Genomic DNA, 8306 nt, shown 5'->3' with positions numbered 1-8306 from the left:
CTTTTCGGACCACGGCTGTGTGTGTGTGTATAATTTGAACTGCACTGTTTCTGCCTGCTGCTCTTATGTAAATAGAGCTGTCAGCCACTTGTTATGGTCGGGCTGGGAGTCATCCGGAGGCCCTGGCAGGCTCGGGTCGCTGGATTCCATGTGATTCATTGCTGGCTGGGGGATGGGGTGGAGGGTTTAAGTCTGCCAAATACAAACACAGTAAATGAGTGAGGCGAGGAGGCGAGGAGGCGAGGAGGGCGTGATGAAGGAGAGACATTGGCTAGGTTGGCAGAGTGGTTGTTAAGCTGGAAATGAACTGACTGGGCTGCCTTCTCCCGCCTTCCCTCCTCTTCCTCTCCATCACTGTCACTCCAATCATGACTGCAGTTTATCCCTCATTAGGTTTTCTTCCTGCATATCTCCTCATTCCTCATTCTCCCTCCCTTCCTCGACTCCCACTCACCCCTCAACCAACACATTGATTGGCATAAACCAATTTCATTTTCTCAAAACCCCATGGAACCCCCAACTGTTCTCACGTATGACTCCAAGTTGGAGAGCAGGAGGAGCTCTATAATGATAGGAGGGAATGGAATCCATGGCGGTATTTGAATAATATAAACATTAGCTCCAGGTGAAATCTCTAATTGGAGCGCAATTGAATTTTTACTTTCTGGGTTGTAAATTATGAAGAGACGCAAATCAATAAATAAGTAAAGTGAAAAGGAGCAACTCCAAGGATTTCTATGCAGGCAATAAATGAATTCTTTTCATCATGTTATCACTTCATCTTATGGTAGATTGGATTGGGTTCAACTTGATGCCGCCACCTGTGGAACAGACTACAGCCTTCTATACTTTTATATAAGTCCAGTTTTTATTCAAAAAGAAAATATATATCTATATGAAACATGTTCCGAGTTTAATTATGAAATATTAGCAATACTGAATTTTATCTTTTCCTGTTTAAATTTATCCCGGGTGCGTTCTTTCAGCGCATGCTCAGATATGACGTAACACGCAGCTCCAGACGTTCTTCAGTTTTAAAAAAGGAAGCAATCAAAGACTGGACGAACGAAAACAATACGAGTTATTACGGAGTTAATACAGCGTTATTCCTGGTTATATATCCCTTGTCATTGCACCACTGGAGCCTTACCCACTAAGGGGTAATTAAATCCCCCACTCATTAAAAACACAGCTGCCTACCAGCAAGCATCACGGCTCCCCCGAGTCAATGTAATTTCTATTTCATGGCCCAGAATAACCACATAGTACGAGTTGAACTGCCCCTACAGATTTATCATGGAATTGGGCTGTGGGGGCTCAACATGGGTCGGGCTTTTTTGAAAGTATCCTTTGTTTCCTTGACGGTACAGGATTCAGAAACGTTGGCTTTTTCTATTCAAAGAGCTAATGTTACTCCAGCATTAACACAGGAACCTTGCGCGAACTACGAGTTGACATGCTGTGGCCATTTCCTGCCCAGCCTCCGGTTTGATAGCGGGGTGGTTGGGCCGTTTCTGTGCCACTCCAACAAATGTTGGCACAAATTGGCAGCTGTCAGGGCAAGGAGTTGATGGCGGTCCTCTTGCTCTCAGGGGCTGCTGCCAGACTCCTGCCTCCAGGTGGAGCGGCCTTGTGTGAGGCAGGCCCTACAAATGCTCAAGATGTGTTTGAGAGTCGCTGAATTGGGGCAGAGGGCGGTGGCCGGCCCCTGGCCATACCATTGGTGAAGGTTTTGGGGATGGGAGCACATACGTATGTAGCTATTATGATGAAACTTTCTTGCTTCCATTTGCCAGAGCCGCCTCCAGGTGAGCTTTCTCCTCTCCACGCCCTCCCACCACGTCCATTGATAAAAAGCGCGCACACACACACAACCAGGATGAAAGACTTCAATGACCGCAATCTGTCTATAGTGTCCCAGCTCTAAAAGAAGCCCTATCCATTCTTCACAGAGACTCCACTCAATTACTTGATTGGTTCGTCAGGCACAGTGTCCGTGTAAGGAAATCATACAGCATATACTTTAAGTGCCTTAGAACATCTTTTCTGGAACAATTGTCAACAACCCAATCCTATGAAACCACAAAGCCACGTTTCACTGTACTTACGATGAGTTGGGTTTTGTCTGCGCATGAAGTACTTTCTGGTAGTACTTAGTCCAGAGAAGATTCAGGGCACACATGCACAAATGTCTTCAATGGTAAGTTTGGTATACAAATAAGTAGTAGTAAGTAAGGTAATGGTAGTACTACACAAGCAAGATAGGCCAGGAGTTTTATGCCTCACAATAGAATGAGAAGATCGCATGAAGCCATATTGCCAAAACACAGATTGACTGGCTGAGTGCGCCTTCCGTTTCAAGACTTCATGTGACTTTCATGGCAGCGGCATGCTGCGCTTACACCTCATCTGTCATCATCAGGACAAACATTGGCGCAGATCTATAATTCTACCACTAGGAGGCTCACAGTTCATAATTCTGTACTTCTTTGTGTTCACTTTTATCTGGCCAATGCTTTCTCAGGCGGTGAAAGGATCAGGACGATTTCAAAAGGTGATCAAGCTTGTCCATCCACCAGTCCTTTATAGCTAGCTTATTCTCACAAATTAAAGCAAATAAAAACATGGAACATGTCGTACAAGAGCCCCTTTTCCACCAAAGTTTCAGGAACCCTAACCCCTTACTAGTTCCTAGTAATGGTAACGGTAAGTAAAAGGTCCCTGTGTAGTTATATTATTTTAAAGTTCAGGAAAGTTCATTCAACTGTGGAAGTGGTACATTTCTACACTGATGCAACCTGAAACAGCCAAAATTAGCTTTGTTTTTACCTTCATTCACGTGTCAGTAGATAAAATAGAAATCAAAAACTTACAAAAGAAGTCAGTGAATGACATTTCATTTTTTAAGCATCTTGTTGCCAAAGGTTTATGTCCACGGTGTCCAATAGTTATGATGTCAATGATGATCTCTGAGAGGGGGTGGAACCAGTCCTGATGCTCCTTTTCTGCTGTAAATAATACATACAGTATACAGTACATCAGTGATGAGCTCACGTCAACAGTACCATCACATCCACATGGATTTAATGTTAGCCTGTTAGCATTAGCATTTGGGCTGTAAATACATACAGTAATGAATAAATATCAATGATGAGCTCACATCAACAGTACCATCACTTCCACATGTATTTAATGTTAGCATTAGCATTTGGGCTGTAAATACATACAGTAATGAATAAATATCAATGAGCTCACATCAACAGTGCCATCACATCCACATGTATTTAATGTTAGCATGTTAGCATTAGCATTTGGGCTGTAAATACATACAGTAATGAATAAATATCAATGAGCTCACATCAACAGTACCATCACTTCCACATGTATTTAATGTTAGCATGTTAGCATTAGCATTTGGGCTGTAAATACATACAGTAATGAATAAATATCAATGAGCTCACATCAACAGTACCATCACTTCCACATGTATTTAATGTTAGCATGTTAGCATTAGCATTTGGGCTGTAAATACATACAGTAATGAATAAATATCAATGAGCTCACATCAACAGTACCATCACTTCCACATGTATTTAATGTTAGCCTGTTAGCATTAGCATTTGGGCTGTAAATACATACAGTAATGAATAAATATCAATGATGAGCTCACATCAACAGTACCATCACATCCACATGTATTTAATGTTAGCATTAGCATTTGGGCTGTAAATACATACAGTAATGAATAAATATCAATGATGAGCTCACATCAACAGTACCATCACTTCCACATGTATTTAATGTTAGCCTGTTAGCATTAGCATTTGGGCTGTAAATACATACAGTAATGAATAAATATCAATGAGCTCACATCAACAGTACCATCACTTCCACATGTATTTAATGTTAGCATGTTAGCATTAGCATTTGGGCTGTAAATACATACAGTAATGAATAAATATCAATGAGCTCACATCAACAGTACCATCACTTCCACATGTATTTAATGTTAGCCTGTTAGCATTAGCATTTGGGCTGTAAATACATACAGTAATGAATAAATATCAATGAGCTCACATCAACAGTACCATCACATCCACATGTATTTAATGTTAGCATTAGCATTTGGGCTGTAAATACATACAGTAATGAATAAATATCAATGAGCTCACATCAACAGTACCATCACATCCACATGTATTTAATGTTAGCCTGTTAGCATTAACATTTGGGCTGTAAATACATACAGTAATGAATAAATATCAATGATGAGCTCACATCAACAGTACCATCACTTCCACATGTATTTAATGTTAGCCTGTTAGCATTAGCATTTGGGCTGTAAATACATACAGTAATGAATAAATATCAATGAGCTCACATCAACAGTACCATCACATCCACATGTATTTAATGTTAGCCTGTTAGCATTAGCATTTGGGCTGTAAATACATACAGTAATGAATAAATATCAATGATGAGCTCACATCAACAGTACCATCACTTCCACATGTATTTAATGTTAGCCTGTTAGCATTAGCATTTGGGCTGTAAATACATACAGTAATGAATAAATATCAATGAGCTCACATCAACAGTACCATCACTTCCACATGTATTTAATGTTAGCATGTTAGCATTAGCATTTGGGCTGTAAATACATACAGTAATGAATAAATATCAATGAGCTCACATCAACAGTACCATCACTTCCACATGTATTTAATGTTAGCCTGTTAGCATTAGCATTTGGGCTGTAAATACATACAGTAATGAATAAATATCAATGAGCTCACATCAACAGTACCATCACATCCACATGTATTTAATGTTAGCCTGTTAGCATTAACATTTGGGCTGTAAATACATACAGTAATGAATAAATATCAATGATGAGCTCACATCAACAGTACCATCACTTCCACATGTATTTAATGTTAGCCTGTTAGCATTAGCATTTGGGCTGTAAATACATACAGTAATGAATAAATATCAATGATGAGCTCACATCAACAGTACCATCACTTCCACATGTATTTAATGTTAGCCTGTTAGCATTAGCATTTGGGCTGTAAATACATACAGTAATGAATAAATATCAATGAGCTCACATCAACAGTACCATCACATCCACATGTATTTAATGTTAGCCTGTTAGCATTAGCATTTGGGCTGTAAATACATACAGTAATGAATAAATATCAATGATGAGCTCACATCAACAGTACCATCACTTCCACATGTATTTAATGTTAGCCTGTTAGCATTAGCATTTGGGCTGTAAATACATACAGTAATGAATAAATATCAATGAGCTCACATCAACAGTACCATCACTTCCACATGTATTTAATGTTAGCATGTTAGCATTAGCATTTGGGCTGTAAATACATACAGTAATGAATAAATATCAATGAGCTCACATCAACAGTACCATCACTTCCACATGTATTTAATGTTAGCCTGTTAGCATTAGCATTTGGGCTGTAAATACATACAGTAATGAATAAATATCAATGAGCTCACATCAACAGTACCATCACATCCACATGTATTTAATGTTAGCCTGTTAGCATTAACATTTGGGCTGTAAATACATACAGTAATGAATAAATATCAATGATGAGCTCACATCAACAGTACCATCACTTCCACATGTATTTAATGTTAGCCTGTTAGCATTAGCATTTGGGCTGTAAATACATACAGTAATGAATAAATATCAATGATGAGCTCACATCAACAGTACCATCACTTCCACATGTATTTAATGTTAGCCTGTTAGCATTAGCATTTGGGCTGTAAATACATACAGTAATGAATAAATATCAATGATGAGCTCACATCAACAGTACCATCACTTCCACATGTATTTAATGTTAGCCTGTTAGCATTAGCATTTGGGCTGTAAATACATACAGTAATGAATAAATATCAATGATGAGCTCACATCAACAGTACCATCACATCCACATGTATTTAATGTTAGCCTGTTAGCATTAGCATTTGGGCTGTAAATACATACAGTAATGAATAAATATCAATGAGCTCACATCAACAGTACCAACACATCTTGTATTTAATGTTAGCATTAGCATTTGGGCTGGAAATACATACAGTAAGAAATAAATATTAATCATGAGCTCACATCAACAGTACCATCACATCCACTTGTAATTAATGTTAGCATTAGCATTCAGTTCGACTTAGCTTTTGCAGCTAAACAACTAGCGTGCCATGTAACAGAATAAATAGGGAATATTGGATAGGACTTACCTTCATTCCACTTGTTCACTGCTTCCACCATCGCCAAGCAAGGAAGGAGATGCCGAGTCCTCAGCTGGTGTTCATACGGCTGGTTGGTGGCTTGGATCATATCACTTCACTTCAGATTTTCACCAATCTTACATTTCGATCCCCCATCCTGTTGGCTATTCTTTCACAGTCTCCATAAAAATCACAGATGTCTCAACCTCATGCTGAATATATTCCTCTGGTGTTGCTTTGCTCATCTACATGAAACTGCTTCTTTCAAGATGGCGGCTGAGTAGAAACAAAGTGTGTACAACCAATGAACATTCATCAGCACGGCCCACCCCGCAACACGTCCTGGAACGTTGCTAAAAGGACAGCGTTGCTTGGAAGAACTTTTTAACCCAGGTAGAAGGTACGGAGGTAAATATGGACGTTCCCATGGAGGAAAAGGGGCTATTGAAAAGAAAAGATTGCCAAAAAAAACAACATGGCTGACATCATCCAAGACATACCGTTTCATACTGGTGCGTTCAGATGGAAGGGCTGGTGGGAGTCTAAGGACAGCAACGCGTGTATTGGCTGCTCAGTATAATATGGCGACATCAACAAAACATGGACAAACATGATCCAAGAAGAAGAAGAAGAAGAAAGGAACGCTCACCGTGAAGCAGGCAGTTATTGATGCACATGGACGCTGGGACAACCTCGGACTCACCCCACACACCCGAAGCCCATGCCGGACCCCCGTGTCCCTGCAATAGAGAAACACTGGTCTGTCATGCAAATGAAGCATACCTTCACACAATACAGCTGGGTGCAGGATCATCACTAAGAATACGCAGATGGTGCCAATATGATGGAGAACGTCGTGGGTGATGGGCAGCATGTCACAGACATCACTCCCACGTGCATGAACATCGACTCATGTGGGCTTCACGGACAGTCTTTCTACGCACGCACAGCAAAAAGGAATTGCTTTCAAATGTACTGTTACTGTTTAAGTGGTGCAAAAGCTGCTCCAAGTCTCAAAGCACATGTTCAATACGGAACATCTTCACCAAGGAACATGCAAACACAAATCAGTCATTTCAAACTCTGAGGGCACCTTGCATGCAATTTATGGGAAGGCAGCTTACTGCACATGGAAAATACAAGCCTTCTTTCACATCTCCAAATGTGTTACACAAAATCAAAGCTCTTTGATTGCGCGGCGTGAGACAATAGCATTAAAGCATGACAAGGAACATGCATATGAATATGAATGTGAAAGGTTGATGACAACCACAGTCATACTGAACAGGGTAGAGTAAAAATAAATTACTTCATATAAAAAAGGACAATTTACTGCTTGTTAAATTATGTTTTGGAATGTGTTGAAAGCCAAAGCAGTCACAAGTGGCCCGCGGGCCGCACTTTGGGCACCCTCGGACAGTAGCAGACAATACAACACGATTGCCCAAAGCCCCAAAGCCCTTGTGTACATGAGAATCACATTTAGTCAAACATGACAAAACATTTGTTGCACAAACGACGGCGGTGTTGCGTTTGCGTGCCATCCGACGCATCATGGACTCTCACGATGTTTACATTTAGCAGAAGCCTTTACGGCCAGCCGCAGGCGAAATGTTCAAAATATCGACTACCTAATCGATGACGTCCAGCGGTCCTGCTGCCATTACGGGCTGAAGAACTTTGACCGAAGTCCCGTCGCTTCCGAGCTGGCATCTCCGGCTTGGCGTCGCTAGCTTGGCGTCGTTAGCTTGGCATCGTTAGCTTGGCATCGTTAGCTTGGCATTGTTAGCTTGGCACTGTTAGCGGCAGGTGCTGCTGGCCTGCTGATTAGTGGTTGATCATCCAAATATCGATATCGATATTGATATTGATACCGAGTGTGGTATCAGTATAGGATCCATACTAGCCGATTTGTCAGTTCTTGGTTATTTTCCCGCATTTGTTTATTTGCTCATATTGTTACATTACTGATGTTGCCATGTGTGGTGAGATGAAATCATACGTATGTAAGAAATAAATGAGCAATAAAATATTTCATC

The 8306-nt window shown here is 40.4% G+C and overlaps 1 long non-coding RNA gene across 1 annotated transcript; it reads right to left on the bottom strand.

The window, feature by feature from the left end:
* Positions 1-2835: 2835 nt before the first annotated feature.
* LOC131108874 (uncharacterized) lies at positions 2836-8029 on the bottom strand. Its single transcript, XR_009120553.2, has 4 exons — positions 7899-8029; positions 6917-7007; positions 6277-6708; positions 2836-3008 (listed from the first exon to the last, which is right to left on the bottom strand). It is a non-coding gene; the product is annotated as an uncharacterized LOC131108874 (long non-coding RNA).
* Between the last annotated feature and the right edge of the window lie 277 nt (positions 8030-8306).

Source organism: Doryrhamphus excisus, linkage group LG5, assembly GCF_037039965.1.
Source record: "Doryrhamphus excisus strain RoL-2023G ecotype Guam linkage group LG5, RoL_Dexc_Guam_v1.1, whole genome shotgun sequence".
Taxonomy (NCBI): domain Eukaryota; kingdom Metazoa; phylum Chordata; class Actinopteri; order Syngnathiformes; family Syngnathidae; genus Doryrhamphus; species Doryrhamphus excisus.
The sequence above is the reverse complement of the archived record's forward strand: the minus strand, read 5'-3'. Positions and strand labels throughout refer to the sequence as shown.